The 18222-nt window shown below is 48.2% G+C and overlaps 1 long non-coding RNA gene across 1 annotated transcript; it reads left to right on the forward strand.

Annotated features, from left to right (window-relative positions):
- Window positions 1–3494: 3494 nt before the first annotated feature.
- On the forward strand, window positions 3495–18003 carry LOC146336847 (uncharacterized). Its single transcript, XR_014785643.1, has 3 exons — window positions 3495–3589; window positions 12150–12335; window positions 16982–18003. It is a non-coding gene; the product is annotated as an uncharacterized LOC146336847 (long non-coding RNA).
- The last annotated feature ends 219 nt before the right edge of the window (window positions 18004–18222 follow it).

Consider the following 18222-nt stretch of genomic DNA (forward strand, 5'->3'; position numbering starts at 1 on the left):
GGAAGGTGACCCACAATGTTTGTACAGAGCACAGCACAGTGTCAGTACGGAACGAAGACACGCACTAGCCAGAGGGTTGGGTACTTGCCAATTTGGGGACTATTTATTCACTGCCCCACCTCTATAGCGGTAACAGGGTCCACTTCTCAGACGAGGGCAACGACATATTCTTAGGTGATCTGCAGTGGTGCCTGCAGGAATTAACTCAGTGCAGGTGGAGGTAAGGGGGGAAACAAGTTCCTCATAGTGGGCAGTGGGGACACTGAAAGTTTGAGGGAGCATCAGTGAGCACCCACAGGCAACTTTAAGGTGAAAAGGGGCTCCTGGGACCTGCTGTCTAGGGGCGGGGAAGGACTCCCTTTGGGGGCTCAGGTGGGTCACCCACCTAGAATCTGGGAATTCAGGGGCTGGTGACTCAAGAGGCTCCCCATCAGCACCGAGGTGTGCCAGGGGTGGGGGCAGCGGATCTGCTGCCTCTGTCCGAGGGCCAGGCCTGCTCCCCCGTTAAGCGAATGGGATCCCGTGCTGTCTTCATTGCTGCAGATAAGGTTACATTAAGTTAATGTTAAGTAATACAATTGTGGTCCAGGCTTACCCAACTTTCTGTGTGTCGCCTCCTTATTTTGGGGTTTGGCTGCAAGAGGCATAAGGGTATTGCCTCTGACAGAGGAGAGGAGAAGGGGTTCCCCTTCTTCTGGGGAATGCTGTGGATAACCAGGGCACCAGGGCTGCCACTGTGGTGGGGGCAGGAGAACAGGGTCAGGTGGAGCCCTCCCATGTCCCTTTACTAGCCTTTTCTCTGGTGAAGAAGGGGACGCCCAGGCACTGCCAAGCTACGTGTTCCCCATGGACCCCCAACCATGCCATCTTTTGAGTGCCGTTTTTTGGGTGGAAAGGGGGGGCATAAATCAAACAAACAAATAAAAACGGAGAAGGGAGGGAAGCACTGGGGAGAAGGGCAGGAGTGGGAGTAGAGCTAACGAGGGCTGGAGCAGCCTGGGTTGTCCTCCGTGGAACTGCACACATCCGGAAGACGGAGTTCTCAAGTGACAGTGGGAGCAGTGTGCACGCTCCTGCTGCAGATACGCCGTCTTTTATGGTGAGGGGGAGACCGCTCTTCCCGCGTGAACAAGGGGGGCCAAACCCGACTGGACTTCCCACTGTCAGGGTGGACACTGAGCCCATAGAATCCCAGAGTAGTTCTGATTCTGAGGAAGAGCAGTCGCTCCTGGGAGAAGAGCGCGCTCCTCTTTCCCAGGGCCCACAGCTGACGGAGATTCCTCCCACCAGCATTCCTAGATTAGATAGCAGTCCAGGGAGTGACCGAGCGCGGGAAGTAGACTTGGTGGACGCGCGACGCCGACGCAGAGAGCGGCGCCAAATGGAGGGCGCAGAAGGGAGGCATAGTGCCCGGTTGGCACGCAAACAACGGCTGCGCCCAGAGGATCCAAGGGAAAAGGGGAGGGACTCTCCCTAGTCCTTAAGTTCAGGGGTCTGCCAGTAATTCCCTGGAAAGTAGCCTTTTCCCGTGCTGTTCTCCAATCCAGCCCCGCCCCCTGCCGCTGCCCCAGAGTGGCTGCTGGCCCTGTGGAGAAACACAAACAGGTCAGGTGTCCATCCACGGCATGCCCAAACGAGCAGTCAGGTGGAAGCAAAGCTATTATTATGGTCAAGGGAGGGCCCTTGAGAAGACTCCACTGACTGGCTTGATTCCCAAGGAGGGGCCGAAGGGAGGGCCTTCGACTGGAGTGACCCAGCTGAAGAAAAAGGTCCAGGAGGCAGCAAGCAGCCATCTCAAGACAATGAGCAGCCCGAGACATGGGCAGCTGTGACTCCAAGACATGTCCAGGGCCCCGTCCACCTGGAGACGCTTCACGATCCATTTCCGGTTTAATCCAGAGTTTCCTCTTTGCTTCTCCAGCAGCACATGGTAGCCAGTGAAGTGATGTACACATACCTTTAAAAAAGCCTACTTGCACTGGGCAAATGGGTGGGTGAGCAGAACAGTGCCATGCACTGCATAGGTGCGGGGCAGCGCATGAGTGGATGCTGGCTTTCTGCCCATTCTCCTTAATCTGCTCAGTCAGGTCCAATGGACGTGCGTGACTTACTCCCGAGAAGGCACATTTAGCAAACACCTTCCCTCACATGCTCCCTCTCTCAGGGGAAGTTAGGGTGAATTAAAGTACTTGAATTAAATTGCTGTGGACATGTGGACAGACAGGCTTCCCCACCCCCACCCCGCTCTCCTTGTTAATCTGGTACTAAAAGGGTTAACAAAGAATAAAGATGGCTAATTTGATCTGGAACGGTTGAATGACCTGAGTGTAGGGATGTACGAAATCCCTTACTTCCAGTCCACCGGGGGTCTGCGGGGGTGGGGGGAGGTGATCTGTTGCTCCCCTCTGGAATCCTCGCTGGCCAGCTCCGCTCCGCAGCAAGTCTGCAGAGCCGCCGGCTGGCTCCAGTCCGTATCGCTGTCTGAGTGGAAAGAGGAAGTGATCCAGACGCAAAGGGCGCCCGCTATGCCATTTGCGTCCTCGTTTCTTTTCGCGATAGGCTACGCCTCTTTATTTACATAGATATTTACGTAGCCTATTACGTGAAAAAACAGGGACGCAAATGGCATCCACTACGCTGTTTGCGTCCCTGTTTTTTTCACGCAATAGGCTACTTAAGTATCTACGTAAATAAAGACGCATAGCCTATTGCGAGAAGAAACGTGGACGCAAATGGTGTAGTGGACGCCATTTACATCCGATCACTTCCTGGTTCCGCTCAGGACAGCGGAACGGAATCGGCTGGGAGGGGAGACTCAGCCTGCTGTGTCCAGGGTGGCAGGGGTAAGTACATTCGTTCCGCTATGGACTCCGGAGGGCCGAATTCACTGGAATTCGGCCTCATTTCAGTCCATGGCGGATTTCACAGCCATCCCTACCGGAGTGAGGGTTTTGGGGAGACCTACAAGAAGAGCCCCTAGAAGAGCCCAGACTCATGACCAGTTTTATATTCCAGACTTTTGACCCCTGGGTGAGAAGACCATGAAGTTTGATTCTATGCTAATTGATATTATTTCACTATCTGAGACTCCAGCTAAGATTTTGCAGGCCTCTCTCTGAAGAAAGGGGGCGGGGGGGATACAGCTGTCTGTACAAGAGGCTTCACAAGAGCTTGCTCAAGGCCACGATGTGCTGGCAGAGTGTGTAAGTGAGATGAACAGCAGAAATGAGCACGCTCAGAGGCTACTGAGAGGAGGAAAAGCACTGTTTTGACATCTCGTGGCACACACCTGCTGATAAGAGCATGTCCTTCCTCGAGGCTAGTTGGGCAGAGGAAGCTGTAGCCCTGAGCACGAGCGACAACTGGGAGGAGGTGTTTGGGCGGATATGACCAAAAATGGCCAAAGCTGACCGGGAGTTCAAAGAAGATATACCAGGGAGAAATGTGCCTGTCAAGATAACATGCCCAGATGGCAGATGTTGGGCCATATATGGGGACATTTCAAAGTAGCCCGTTTGTAATGGTGCCAGAGACGTTCCCCAAACATGTGAAATTGTGGGAGATAGAGGAGACACCGTGCTTCAGATTGGTGAGTGAATGCGCTAACCACGCGCACCCCATTTTGACTGGAGGATTGGGGTAACTATGGATCGCTTTAGAATCTCAGACTTTGGAACTTAGAATATTTTCTGAGTTTGGGACCTGGAGGTTATTTCTGAGGATGGGACTTGGACTCCCACCTTCAGAATGGCATTTGGAATTATTTCCAGGTCCGGGTTTCCCTTTCACCCTAACTCCTGCCCCCATTCTTCACATGCCCAGAGGAACCTACCAATGCTCTAGCGTAGCTTTTATATAGTCAGGAAGGCACAGGAGGAAGTGGAATGGGAGGGTCAACACGTATGTTTAGTTTAGTTTAGGGATGTTAGAGAATTCTGCCACAGATCCCAGGGAGGCCGAATTCCAGTGAATTTGGCCTCCCAGAATCCGTGGCGGAACAGAGCAACCCGCCCCACCACCCTGCGAAGGCCCTGCGAAACGGAGCCTACCTGGCTGCAGCTCCAGCCGCTGCCGGGCTACAGCCGCAAATGGCATCTACGTAGCCTATCATGGCTCAGGGCAGGGACGCAAATGGGTAGCTGCCACCATTTGCGTCCGTGTCTTTAGCCATGATAGGCTACATATATACTTACGTAGCCTATCATGGCAAAAGACGGGGGCGCAAATGGCATAGCGGCCACCATTTGCGCCCGTCTTTTGCCGTGATAGGCTACGTAAATATATATGTAGCCTATCACGGCAGTAGGAAGGAATGCAAATGGTGGCCGCTCTAGCTGCTGCCATTTGCGTCCATGTCTTTAGCCTTGTGTGACAGCCTTTAGAATATGTGACAGCCTTGGAGCAAGATGAGAAGGTGGGGAGTTCCATCTCCTGGGCTTTTGGGGAACAGGCCTGCTGCCTGGCTGTGTGAAAATATTTCCCACCAGTACAAGAACACCCTGTCACCAACCCACTCATTGCAAAGCGCTACAGGAAAAATGCCGTCTTACCTTGGTTAATGTTATTCCATCCAGTAATATCAGAGAAATTACGACAATATGTTGCTCTACGTGAAAGTACACAACCGAGCTATTTGTACGACCTGGCAGCTGCCACTCTCCACAGAGCAGATGGCTGTGACAAAAACACAATACAGAGAACAGGTTGATAAAGACACCTCCGTCATTACACACTTCTCACTCCATAACGACACTCAGCTGCAAGATACACAATTGAAATTCACGATTCTGTCATCTCTAGCAGGATCAACCTGCTTATCAGTAGAAAATCACTCTAGTGCAACAATTAATTTTGCACATATTATTCATCGGTATCATTCAGTGCCTGTCCAGGGAACTTGGAACAACAGCAGCAACCAAAAGCATACAGAATATCCTGAGTGAAAGGTGCAATCTGCGGCTTTGGGGGAGGATAATAACTTGTCCTCTCTAGTGGGGAAGAGGCCAGAAATGGGGAAAGGCCTGTCATGCAGCCTTGTGCACTTGACGGTAGACAGCACTCATCACAAGCATGCACCAGCCCTTTAATCGGGGGTGGGGGGGGGGATCCTCTTCAGGACTTGCACTTAGATTAAGGGCAGATGCAGATTTCCTAGCATCGTATAATTCACTTCCAGAACTCTTTTATTACTCTGGAAAGCACATGCATATGTACCAGATGACAGGTGGCAGCAGAGGCAGTTTCTTGCACACCCCATAACGACGCCAGTCAAAACTGGGCCAAAGCCCCGTGTTCTGCTGCTTGCCATGCACCTGTGGGCTGCAGTGCAGAGTATCACAGTACAACAGGATGTCTGGGATCACAGGCCCAGCAGCCATCACGAGCAACAGAGGAAGAAATGGAAGCGACGTTGTGGGGGAAAGGCACAGACATTTTGATGGGTGCAAGGACCATCTCTTTGGGACAGGGGCCTTGCCTGTGCATAGCTGAGGAAACATCCAGAGCCATATCTGCCATATCTTTTTTTTTGCCATATCTGGATGGATGGTGAGATTTAACCATCTTGCTTGCTTACCTGTTTGTGGCATCTTCCTCTCAAGCAGACCTACTGCAGAAGAAAACCAGAATGGGAGCAGAACTAAAGGTGAAGCCAAAGGAGGGAAGACATCCAATCTGGCAATTTCTTTTTCTGGGATTGTAGTGGGGACTTCCAATCCTAACTTCCCCCATATGAAGTATTCTACTACCAGTCCCCCACCAAACACACATTCGTGCACTCAAGCAGTTAGCTGGGCAAGAATTTGCACCAACTTCAGAGTACATGGAACACTTCATGGATCGCTGCCTTGTTGTGGCGAAGGGGCTTGCGTGACTCAGTGAAGCCATAAGCTATGCCATGCAGGGCCACCCGAGACGGACAGGTCATGGTGGAGAGTTCTGACAAAATGTGGTCCACTGGAGAAGGAAATGGCAACCCACTCCAGTATTCCTGCCAAGAAAACCCCATGGAACGTATCACAAGGCTAAAAGAGATGACGCCGGAAGATGAGCCCCTCAGGTCGGAAGGTGTCCAATATACTCCTGGGGAAGAGCAGAGGGTATTTCGAAGTAGTGCCAGAAAGAGTGAAGCGGCTGGGCCAAAGCCGAAAGGACACTCAGCTGTGGATGTGTCTGGTGGTGAAAAGAAAGTCCGATGCTGTAAAGAACAATATTGTTTAGGAACCTGGAATGTCAGATCAATGAATCAAGGTAAGCTGGAGGTGGTCAAACATGAGATGGAAAGATTGAACACTGACATCTTGGGAATCAGCGAACTAAAATGGACAGGCATAGGCGAATTTAATTCAGGTGACCATTATATCTACTACTGTGGGCAAGAATCCCTTAGAAGAAATGGAGTAGCACTCATAGTCAACAAAAGGGTGGGAAAAGCAGTACTGGGGTACAATCTCAAAAACAATAGAATGATCTCAGTACGAATCCAAGGCAAGCCATTCAACATCACAGTAATTCAAGTCTATGCCCCAACCACTGATGCCGAAGAAGCTGAGGTTGATCGGTTCTATGAAGACCTACAACACCTTCTAGAACACCAAAAAAAAGATGTCCTCTTCATCATAGGGGATTGGAATGCTAAAGTAGGAAGTCAAGAAATCACCGGGATAACAGGCAAGCATGGCCTTGGTGTACAAAATGAAGCAGGACAAAGGCTAATCGAGTTTTGCCAAGAGAACACGCTGATCATAGCAAACACTCTTTTCCAACAGCACAAGAGGCGACTCTACACATGGACATCACCAGATGGTCAATATCGACATCAGATTGATTATGTCCTTTGCAGCCAAAGATGGAGAAGCTCTATACAATCAGTAAAAACAAGACCTGGAGCTGACTGTGGCTCAGATCATGAGCTTCTTGTTGCAAAATTTCGGCTTAAATTGAAGAACGTAGGGAAAACCACTAAACCATTCAGGTATGACTTCAATCATATCCCTTATGAATATACAGTGGAGGTGAGGAATAGAGTTAAGGGATTAGACCTGATAGACAGAGCGCCTGAGGAACTATGGATGGAGGTCCGTCACATTGTTCAGGAGGCAGCAACTCAATCCATCCCAAAGAAAAAGAAATGCAAGAAAGCAAAGTGGCTGTCTGATGAGGCTTTACAAGTAGCTGAGGAAAGAAGGGAAGCGAAAAGCAAAGGAGAAAGGGGAAGATCTATCCAACTGAATGCAGAGTTCCAGAGAATAGCAAGGAGAGACAAGAAGGCCTTCTTAAATGAACAATGCAAAGAAATCAAGGAAAACAATAGAATGGGAAAGACTAGAGAACTTTTCAAGAAAATCGGAGATCTCAAGGGAACGTTTTGTGCAAAGACAGGCATGATAAAGGACAAAGAAGGCAGGGACCTAACAGAAGCAGATGAGATTAAGAAGAGGTGGAAAGAATACACAGAAGAACTATACAGGAAAGATCTGAATGTCCCTGATAGCCATGATAGTGCGGTCACTGAACTTGAGCCGGACATCCTCGAGAGTGAAGTCAAGTGGGCCTTAGGAAGCATTAGTAACAACAAAGCTAGCGGAGATGACAGTATTCCAGCTGAGCTATTTAAGATCCTAAAAGATGATGCTGTTAAAGTGCTGCACTCAATATGCCAACAAATTTGGAACACTCAACAGTGGCCACAAGACTAGAAAAGGTCAGTTTACATTCCAATTCCAAAGAAGGGCAATGCCAAAGAGTGTTCAAACTACTGTACAAACTACTCATTTCACATGCCAGCAAGGTTATGCTCATAATCCTACAAGCTAGGCTTCAGCAGCATGTGAACCGACAACTACTGGAAGTACAAGCGGGGTTTCGAAGAGGCAGAGGAACTAGAGATCAAATCGCAAACATTTGCTGGATCATGGAGAAAGCAAGAGAATTCCAGAAAAACGTCTATTTTTGCTTCATTGACTATGCTAAAGCCTTTGATTGTGTGGATAACAACAAACTGTGGCAAATTCTGAAAGAGATGGGGGTACCAGACCACCTTACCTGTCTCCTGAGAAACCTGTACGAGGGTCAAGAAGCAACAGTAAGAACTGGACATAGAACAACCGAGTGGTTCAAAATTGGGAAAGGAGTACGACAAGGCTGCATATTGTCGCCCTGCTTATTTAATTTATATGCAGAGTATGTCATGAGAAACACCGGGTTGGATGAATCACAGGTCGGAATTAAGATTGCTGGGAGAATTATCAACAACCTCAGATACGCAGACGATACCACCCTAATGGCAGAAAGCGAAGAGGATCTCAAGAGCCTCTTGTTGAGGGTGAAAGTGGAGACTGCAAAAGCTGGTTTGAAACTCAACATTACAAAAACTAAGCTCATGGCATCTGGCCCCATCACTTCCTGGCATATAGAAGGGGAAGAAATGGAAGCAGTGACAGTTTTTACTTTCTTGGGCTCCAAGATCACCGCAGACGGTGACTGTAGCCATGAAATTAAAAGACGCTTGCTCCTTGGGAGGAAAGCTATGGCAAACCTAGACAGCATAGTCAGAAGCAGAGACATCACCTTGCCGACAAAGGTCCGTCTAATCAAAGCTATGGTTTTCCCAGTAGCAACGTATGGCTGTGAGAGCTGGACTATAAGGGATGCTGAGCGCCAAAGAATCGATGCTTTCAAACTGTGGTGCTGGAGAAGACTCTTACGAGTCCCCTGGACTGCAAGGAGGTCCAATCAGTCCATCCTAAAGGAAATCAACCCTGAGTGCTGATTGGAAGGACAGATACTGAAGCTGAAGCTCAAATATTTTGGCCACCAAATGCGAAGAGAAAACTCCCTGGAAACGACCCTGATGCTGGGAAAGATGGAAGGCAAAAGGAGAAGGGGCGGCAGAGGATGAGATGACTAGCTAGCATCACCGATGCAATGAATATGGACTTGAGCACACTCCGGGAGAGAGCGGAGGACAGGAAGGCCTGGCGTGCTATGGTCCATGGGGTCACCAAGTGTCGGACACGACTGAATGACTGAACAACAACAACAACAACAACAACAGAGTACATGAAGTTCCTGAGAAGGAATGGCTCCTGCTTCTCCTTTCTGCTCATCTCCTGGAAGTGATCTTCTGTGTCCCAAAGAGGAACCCAGCTGCACTTGTTGCTTTTAAGCCAGGAACTTATTTCATGTTTTGGTTTTGTTGTTTTATAGGATGCCTTATTTTGCACGCCTTCTTAGTTATCAACTGTTACTAATTACTAGTAAAAGGTGTCCCCAACCAATCGTGTCCGACTCTAGGGTGTGGTGCTCATCTCCATTTCTAAGCCGAAGAGCCAGCGTTGTCCGAAGACGCTTCTGTGGTCATGAATGACTAGCAGTGTTACTTAAGAATGGTTAAATGTGAAGTAGTCTTTAAATTTCCTATATTTTATATGTTCTTGTTTGCCTATATCACCTGATATAGAGCAAAGAGTCTTTGTTGTTTCGGTTTTCTGCCGCAGCCCCCTCTTTCTCAGCCGTGGACATTTTCTGCTTTCCCGAGGGAGTGGCTTTGAAGCCCTGAAGGAAGACTCTTAAAATGGTGGCTCTGAATTGCCTTGATGAGGCCCTTAACTCACATAATGAACAGGACTGTACCTTTACAAGGGCGCTCCTACCCAGCAGTAGAGGAAAAAGGGGATGGTGGTTGCATCCTATGGATTAGATAGACACGTGGGCAACTAGCCTGCTTCACAAGTTGTGGCATGGCAAAACGTTACACAGATGACTCCATTGTCATGGTTCGATCACTTTCTGGTTAACTTTGGACTGTCTGCTAGTATGGATCTCTGTAGGGGTGGTAGATTAATTAAAGGCACAATCCTATGCATGTTTAGACAAAGAAAAATCCTACAACTCCTAGCATTCCACAGATAGCATAGCTGGCTGGGGAATGATGGGAGTTGTAGGACTTTTTTCTGTCTAAACTTGCATAGGATGACACCCTAAGATGTTCTTCCCTAGGTGCCTGATAGAGTCAAATAGTTTCCTGAATGCACTTTGTGAGTTTCCTGCCTCATTAGTTGGCAGTATACCAAAGATCTTGCTGATCTGTGGAACACCAAATTGGCCCAAGTGGTTCACGCTATTGCTCCAAAGCACCTTCTCCTCCCTGATTTAACAGGGAGATGAGGGCAGTGAAACAGGAGGGACAATGACTAGAGTGCCAATGGAGAAAAATTTGGGACAAATCAGGCTGAACATTAGGAGACTGATTCCATGGCGGTGAAGGACAGCAAACAGAGCTTACTTCTCTACCACCACTGGGTCCACATAAAATAGGCTGGTGATGCTTTTCTGTACTGTGCGGGCAGGGGGGTCTCCTTCACCAGGGGGATGTCTACATGGTCCATTTGCTGCGAGCTGGCTCTGTTTTGAGTAGGGACGTCAGAGAAATCTGCCACGGACCCCAATGAGGCCGGATTCAATAGAATCCAGCCTTCGGAATCCGTGGCATAAAGGATCCCTTACCTTCACCTCCCCACGGAATCCTCCCTGGACAGATCCTCCGTGCCAGCGGCTACAGAGCACCAGCAATACAGCTGCCATTGCCATGCCGTATCGCTGGTTGAGGCTGACTCTGGACGCAAATGGCGTAGCAGATGCCATTTGCGTCCATAAAGCTCCTAGATTACGCTAAATGCAGCCGTAAATGGCTACAGTTAGCTTAAACTAAGGGCTTTACGGCTGCAAATGGCGTCTGCTTCGTCATTTGTGTCTGTGGCTTTTTTCACTGTTGTCAACGAGGCTTGTCCTCTGAATGTGCACTTTAAAATTTACAAAGATCTCCCTCAATCAAAATAGCACATTTTAAAGCACTAATTCCCTAAGGGCTGAAAAGAGCGATCTCGAAGCTGTGATTCTCTGTTGTTTGGTTTATTGCCGTTCAGAAGTAACTAATTTGCACCTTTGACCCTGCACTGCATTGGGTTAGAAAGTAGGGATGTACGAAACACCTACCTGGCTCCGCGTCGAGCAATCTGCGGTGAGGGGGAGGCGCTCCGTCCCTCCCCTCGGAATCGACGGGGGGGGAGGCGCTCCGTCCCTTCTTCCGGAATCCTGCCCGGCCAGCTCCGCAACCAAGCCGCGGGGCTGCCGGCCGGCTGGCCACAGCCGGACATCTGGCTGCTGGGCAGCCCTGCAGGGACGCAAATGGCGGCTGTCGTAGCCACCGCCATTTGCATCCCTGTATTGAGCCATGATACTTACGTAGCCTATCATGGCAGGGGGGAAAACCCCCCAGTGTACGCTGGGGTCCCCCCCCCGTGATAGGCTACGTACTTATGTAGCCTATCACAGCCTCTGCAGGGATGCAAATGGCGTCCCTGCGTTAGCCGCGATAGGCTACGTATTTACGTAGCCTATCATGGCTATGGAGAGGAGGAAGCGAATGGCGGCCGCAGGAGGGCCGCCATTCGCAAAGCAGCACGGATGGGAGCAGGTAAGTGCTCTGTTTCGCACGCATTTTGTGGGGTGGGGGCGGCAGGGACTTCATCCCGTACGCCTTTCATGGGTTGGGGGGGCAGAGGCTTCGTTCCGCGACGGATTTCGGGGGCCCGAATGCACTGGCATTCGGCCTCACCGAGATCCGTCGCGAAATTCTCTGACATCCCTATTAGAAAGGGGGCTGGTTTCCTGTCCCTGTGTTTCCTAGCACAAACATATGTGTGTCTACTCAGAAGTAACTCCCATTGTGGTCAATGAGGCTTGTTCCCAAAATGCGCACTCTAGAAGTTGCCGAGATTCCCATGCATCTGGCATTTAGGAGCCTTAATGTCAAAGCTGTGTATCTTTGATGTTTGCTTCCTTGCTTTTCGGAAGTAATTAATTCGCAGCTTTGATCCTTTGCAGCATCGAGAGCTTCAGTGGAAAGAAGGAAGGGGATTAGAAAGGGGGCTGGTAGGAGCCACAGTGCTTCAAGCATTTAGAGGGTTAACTCTCCTAAAGGCTGTGAAATGCTATGTTGAAGCTGCTTTCTCAGCTGTAAGGGAGTAATTAATGCGAAGCTTTGATTGTTCGCAGCATCAGGAGCTTCGGGGGAGAAAGAAGGCTGCACCTGTATTTCTTTAATGTTTGCTTTGGCGTAATTAATGTGAATCTTCAATCGTTCGCAGCTTTGTCAGCTGTAAGGAAGGTCAGGGGAAGCCTCTCCCATTCGTTGATCAGCCCCTGCCAGTCTGATGACGTTCACTCCAATCCTCCCACCCCACCCAGAAGTATGTTCCTGTGAAAGGACTTAGAATGGTGTGGTGCACTCATTTGTGGAGCCCTGCGCGGACCCAGCTCCTTGAAAAATCTGGGTAAGCCACCATTGGGTTCTCCTTCTGTTGTTGTGGAGACACCCCCCAGGATTGGGGGAGGGGGGCTTGAAGGAGTTGCTAGCTTGCTGTGATAATTTGCACAGCTCTTTGTAGATAAAGCTGCTGAAATCTGCCAGGACTGGGACACCAATATTGAGGCAAATCAGGTTGTTGCTTGTCTGGCTGTGTTAGTTTCCTTCCTACTGGTAAATCTTGAGTATGTGGACAGGGTGTATGCTGTGGTTACCACTACAGGAGAGATACCACATGTTTACTCAACCATTGTTCTTCCTGGCTGATTAAATCCTAGCTAATTAATTGTTCCCATGACCAAGGGAGGTGATTAAGGTCTCGTGGGAGGAGTTTTTATTTATTTATTTAATTTCTATACACCCAATAGCCAAAGCTCGCTGTTTGTTCCCCAGTGACTAAAGAAGGCTGTAATAAGACCTTTATTAAAGAAATCCTCCCTTCAGCCACTAAAGTAATTATAGGCCAGTCTCAAATGTACCATAAGGCAGGCGGCGGACTCACAAATACAGACACAAGGATGATACTGATCTCAGTCAGGCTTTCAACTGGGATATGAGACTGAGATTGCTTTGGTCATCTTGGTGGTTGACCAGTGCTGGGAATTGGATGGGGAAGTGCAGCCCTATTAGTTCACCTGGACCACTTGGTGGCTTTCAGTACCATCCACCATGGTAGCCTTCTGGGCCAGCTGGAAGGGTTAGGCCCTGGGGACAAAGATGCACTGTACTGCAGTGGATCCAGTCTATTCTGTTGGGTTGTGTCTAGAAGGTGCCACTGGGGAACTACCGTTTGACACCATGGCCTTTGGTGCCCCACAGAGTTTTATCATGTCCCCTAAGTGATATAATATCTACATGAAGCTGCTACGAGAAGTTGTCCAGAGCTTTGGAGTGAAGTGGCACCAATATGCAAATGATATCCAGCTCTACCTCTGTTTGTCACTAACAGCAAGGAAGAGGCCAGTGCCCTTCAACTTTGCCTGGGCTCAAAAATTGGCTGGAGGAGGAACAATCTGAGATTAAATCCAGACAAAATGGAGGTGCTGCTGGTCTGGAGAAAGTCAGGCTCAGGGACTGGGGTTCAACTCATTCTGGAAGAGGTTTCACTCCCCCTGAAAGATCAGATTTGTAGCTTGGGAGCGTTCCTTGATCCTGCGCGGTCCCTGGATTTCCAGGTCTGCACAATTACATTCAGTGCTCCTGGTGCAACATTTCCAGATGTTGCCTGATTTGGCAAAAGTTATCCATGCCTTTGTGACATCACATTTATATTACTGAAACAGGCTCTACAAAGCGTTGAAGCACTTCCAGAAACTTCAGTTGGTGCAAAATGCAGCAGCTAGGCTGTTAACCACTGCATGTTATTAAAATTGTATTAGTCTGATACTCAATTATCTGCACTGGTTAACAAGTACTTTCTAGGCTTTGATTTGTGACAAATATTTTCCCCAGAAGCCTTTGCATCTGGCAAGGCTCCTGCACCAAACTGCGTAATAGGCTACCTTGCAAGTATTATTCTATTCTATTCATTCATTTTCTATACCACCTCTTCTAAAACAGAGACGTCGGTCTTCCACATATTCCTCATAAGCTTATCTCTCTCACAGGTTTATAATTTTCATTAAGAATCAAATGAAATATTGAGATATATTCCTGAATGAAATTTGAATCAGTTTGATAACTGAGGCGTTCTAACAGAAGCATTTGTGCGGACATGCTGTGACTTTTGACTGAACTTCTCGTTGACCTCTAAGCTTGCTGACATAAGAAAAGCAAAGTAAAATATTTTCCCAGCTAAACTCAGGAAAAGCAAGGTTTCTACCTTAAGTCCGGAAAAATGTGCATCAGATAAGGAAGTTGGACCACATGTCCTACTCATAACGCCAATGATGTGGAACATTAAAACAGTGAATAGGACCTACGAAAGAGAAGCAGATGTTATGTTGTTTGGAAGAGAAGTAGAATCATAGAATAGAAGGGTTGGAAGGAGCCTACAAGGCTATTGAGTCCAACCCCCTGCTCGGTGCAGGAGTCCACGTCAGAGCATCCCTGACAGATGGCCGTCCAGCCTCGTCTTGAACGCCTCCAGCGTGGGAGAGCCCACCACTTCCCCAGGGAATTGGTTCCATTGTCGTATTGCTCTAACAGTCAGGAAGTCAGGAAGTTTCTCCTGATGTTCAGCCGGAATCTGGCTTCCTGTCACTTGTTGGACTCCATGTCCTGCACTCTGGGATGATCAAGAAGAGATCCTGGCCTTCCTCTCTGGGACAACCTTTCAAGTACTTGAAGAGCGCTATCCTCTCCCCTCAGTCTTCTCTTCTCAAGGCTAAACAGGCCCAGTTCCTTCAGTCTCTCCTCGTAGGGCTTTGTTTCCAGTCCCCTGATCATCTTGGTTGCCCTCCTCTGAACCCTTTCCAGCTTGCTGCATCCTTCTTAAAGTGTGGTGCCCAGAACTGGACACAGTACTCCAGATGAGGCCTAACCAGAGCTGAGTAGAGGGGAACTAATACTTCCCGGGATTTGGAAGCTATGCTTCTATGAATGCAGCCCAAAAGAGCATGCGCCTTTTTTGCAGCCACATCACATTGTGGGCTCATACTCAGCTTGTGACAGACAACAATTCCAAGATCCTTCTTGCTTGTAGTGTTGTTGAGCCACGTATCCCCCATCTTGTAACTGTGCCTTTGGTTTCTTTTTCCTAGGTGCAGAACTTGGCATTGGTCCCTATTCAATGTCATTCTGTTGTTTTCTGCCCAGCGCTCCTGTCTATCCAGATCACTTTGAATTTTGTTTTTGTCTTCCAAAGTATTAGCTATCCCGCCCCATTTTGTGTCATCTGCAAATCTGATCAGCATTCCCAGCACCTCCTCCTCCAAGTCATTCATAAAAATGTTGACGAGCACTGGGCCCAGGACTGAGCCCTGCGGTACCCCACTCGTTACCTCTCCCGTTTGAGAAGGTCCCATAGTTTGAGAAGTATAGTTCAGCGATGCTGGCAAGTAATGATGTAAAAAATATTTTACTTCCAAAAAGCATGGCTGAGAACCTTGAGAGAAAAATCATAACTGTTAAAAAAAATTCAATTCTACGGAAGGAAAACACATGTCAGCAGTTCAAAAAAAATAATTTCAATATGAGCAGGAAAATTCAAAAACCTGAGGACATTTCATCTGTCCTCATAGAACCCAACATCAATTCTAACAGGACGCTACATCTGTCCTCAGGAGGACAATGCCTCCATCTCATCAGGATTCAGCTTCTGCTTGTTGGCCCTCATCCAGCCCACCACTGCATCTAAGCACCTGTCCAGGTCCCCTGATTCAGATGTAATGGAGTATCATCCATTGATACTCTCTGGAGCCTACCCTGCAGATAGGAGTGCAACCATTATAGAGCGCTGCCCCCAATTCCCAATCTACAGAGCCAGGCCAGGAGAATACTATGGTCAACGGTATCAAAAGCCGCTCAGAGATCTAGTAAAAGTAACAGGGTTGCACTCCCCCTGTCCCTTTCCCTATAAAGGTCATCATCCATCAGGGTGACTAGGGCCGGTTCTGTCCCCTATCTAAGCTGGAATCTGGACTGGGTTTAGACAATCTGTATCCCCCAAGAATGCCTGCAGCTGGTTCACCACCACTCTTTCAAGCACCTTGCCCAAGCACGGGGTATGATCGTTGCCTAATCTGCCCTTAACCAAATGAACAAACACCCTCCAGCCCTTAAACCAGCGGAAAGCAGGCAACTGCAGCATAAACGAACCCGCGGCCCAGGCAGAGCACAGCCTGCGGTGAAGGGGAGGCGCGGCGGCGCACAGGTAGCAATCAGGGCTGCTACAGGAGAGAGGAGCGGCATAAGCAGCAGCGCACAAAAGTGTCCCTGTTTTCATCTGTGGAATATGGAGGGAGGGGGTAGGGTTCCTTTCTAATAGAAATTCTGTGTACACCCATCTGGGCTGATTGGGGTTTGATAGTCAACATTTCTAGTAATTTACAAATCCCTCCCTGGGACTATATTGATAGGGCATCTGTTGCATTTTTATTACCTCTGGCCTTGGCTTCTGCCTTCCTTCACAGATCAAATAACAGCTTCCTCTCCTTGCTAATTTACACAGCTGGTTATTACTCACCAAGCTCCTGATATAATCCCCAGGGGAAGAATTATAAATAAGTGTATAAGCAAACAGATGCTGTCATTTTAAAAACCAATCCATCTAGTAAAAATGCCCCACTTAGGACTTGAGTGGTTAATTCCCGAGCATGTGTCCGTGCCATTTTTGTAAAACCCCAAAACAGTGGTGGAGCCATGGTAGTTAATTCAAATAAGAAAGAAAGAGGGAAAGAGGGTTGCAGAGAAACAGCAAAGCCCTGAAAGGGCCCTTGCTTGCAACTCCCAGAGAAAAGGGTCCTTTTTCCCAGGAATGCCAGTGCAGAGGAGAAAAGGCGAAATAAGAGACCCTCTGCTCACACACCAGATGCCAGAGCGGCAGGCAGGGGCTTCCCATCACTGGGCAATATCACATGTCATCCTTTCTCTGAAAAGTCAATCTCTTGGTGTCTAATCATAGTTCAGCCTTCTTTAACTAGCTTCATGTTTTCTTCTTTGCCAAAAAACTAGGAGCCGAGGCCGACTGTTTATGAATAAGAACAAAGTCCATCAACTTCCACTGTTCACCCCAAACCCGTCAAGGTGGCAAAATGCTGGCGGGCAGATTTAACGTAAAGGCACCTGAACTTTTGCCCCACCTGATATTTCGAGCCAGTTGCTACAAACTGATCATCATTGGGCCACTGCAGTGGCCCTGTGTTAAGGGCGACTTGGCTGAATTGTGTTCCTTCATGACAATCAGAAACCAAGGGGTGGAGGGAGTGGATGTGGAAGACCCCGACTTGGTGAAATGCCCCAGGTTTACAGCAGCTGCGTTTCAAGCCCTGGCCAGGTGCTGCTTATCCCAGTTAGCTACTGGCACTATGTGCGGGCCTGCGGGATTCGTCAGGGACTTCAAGTATTGTGATTGAGACCCAAGGCAGCCACACAGATCTTACACGTAGTTTTTAGAGGAGGAGGAAACGGGAGAAGCCGTCCCTCTTTGGGCATTGTGAAGGGAAGAGGAAGGGAGCTGCCCCAACTCCCTGCAGTGTGGGCAGGGGGCAAACACATTACTTGGTAGGCGGCCACTACCCCTTACATCCATTTCAGGCTCAGCCATCAGACTTTTCAGGACATATTTGGGGCACAGAAATAAGGGTTCAAGCTGACACCCTTTATTTCAAGCTCCAAACCAGAAATTCTAAACAGAAGCAAGACCCAAGCAGAAGGCTCTTACTGGGGCTTAAATGGAATAAAACACGCACAAACTGTGAAATAGATGTGAAATTTATTACCAGTAATGAAGGCGGAAAGGGGTAGAAAAAGTGTACAAGGAAATCAGAGAAACCCAAAGCAATCAGAAGAAAAGTATTGTGGATGACACTAAAAAGAAATTGAGAGAATTTTTTGAATTGAATCTGGACAAGGGAACAAATATCCGAACAGTATGGGATGCAAGTAAGGCCTATATGAGAGGTTATTTTATACAACAAAACACGCAACTGAAAAAGAAAAGGGAAGAGAAGGTACAAAATATTCTAAAACAGATGAAAGAGAAAGAAGAATTCCTAAAGAAAAAACTGGGAAAGGCATGTGTCCTCCGACAGATTAAATTACTCCAACAACAATTGTTGATGTTAGCAGTTCAAGATATGCAAAAAAAAATTAAACTTCGTAAAACAAAGAGATTTTGAATTTGCTAATAAACCAGGAAGATGGTTGGCCTATAAAATTAGAAAGGAAAAAGAAAACAATTGTGAAAATAACGG

Source organism: Heloderma suspectum, chromosome 12 (genome assembly GCF_057233095.1).
Source record: "Heloderma suspectum isolate Gila_16-S chromosome 12, 16-S_ref, whole genome shotgun sequence".
NCBI classification, from domain to species: Eukaryota; Metazoa; Chordata; class Lepidosauria; order Squamata; family Helodermatidae; genus Heloderma; species Heloderma suspectum.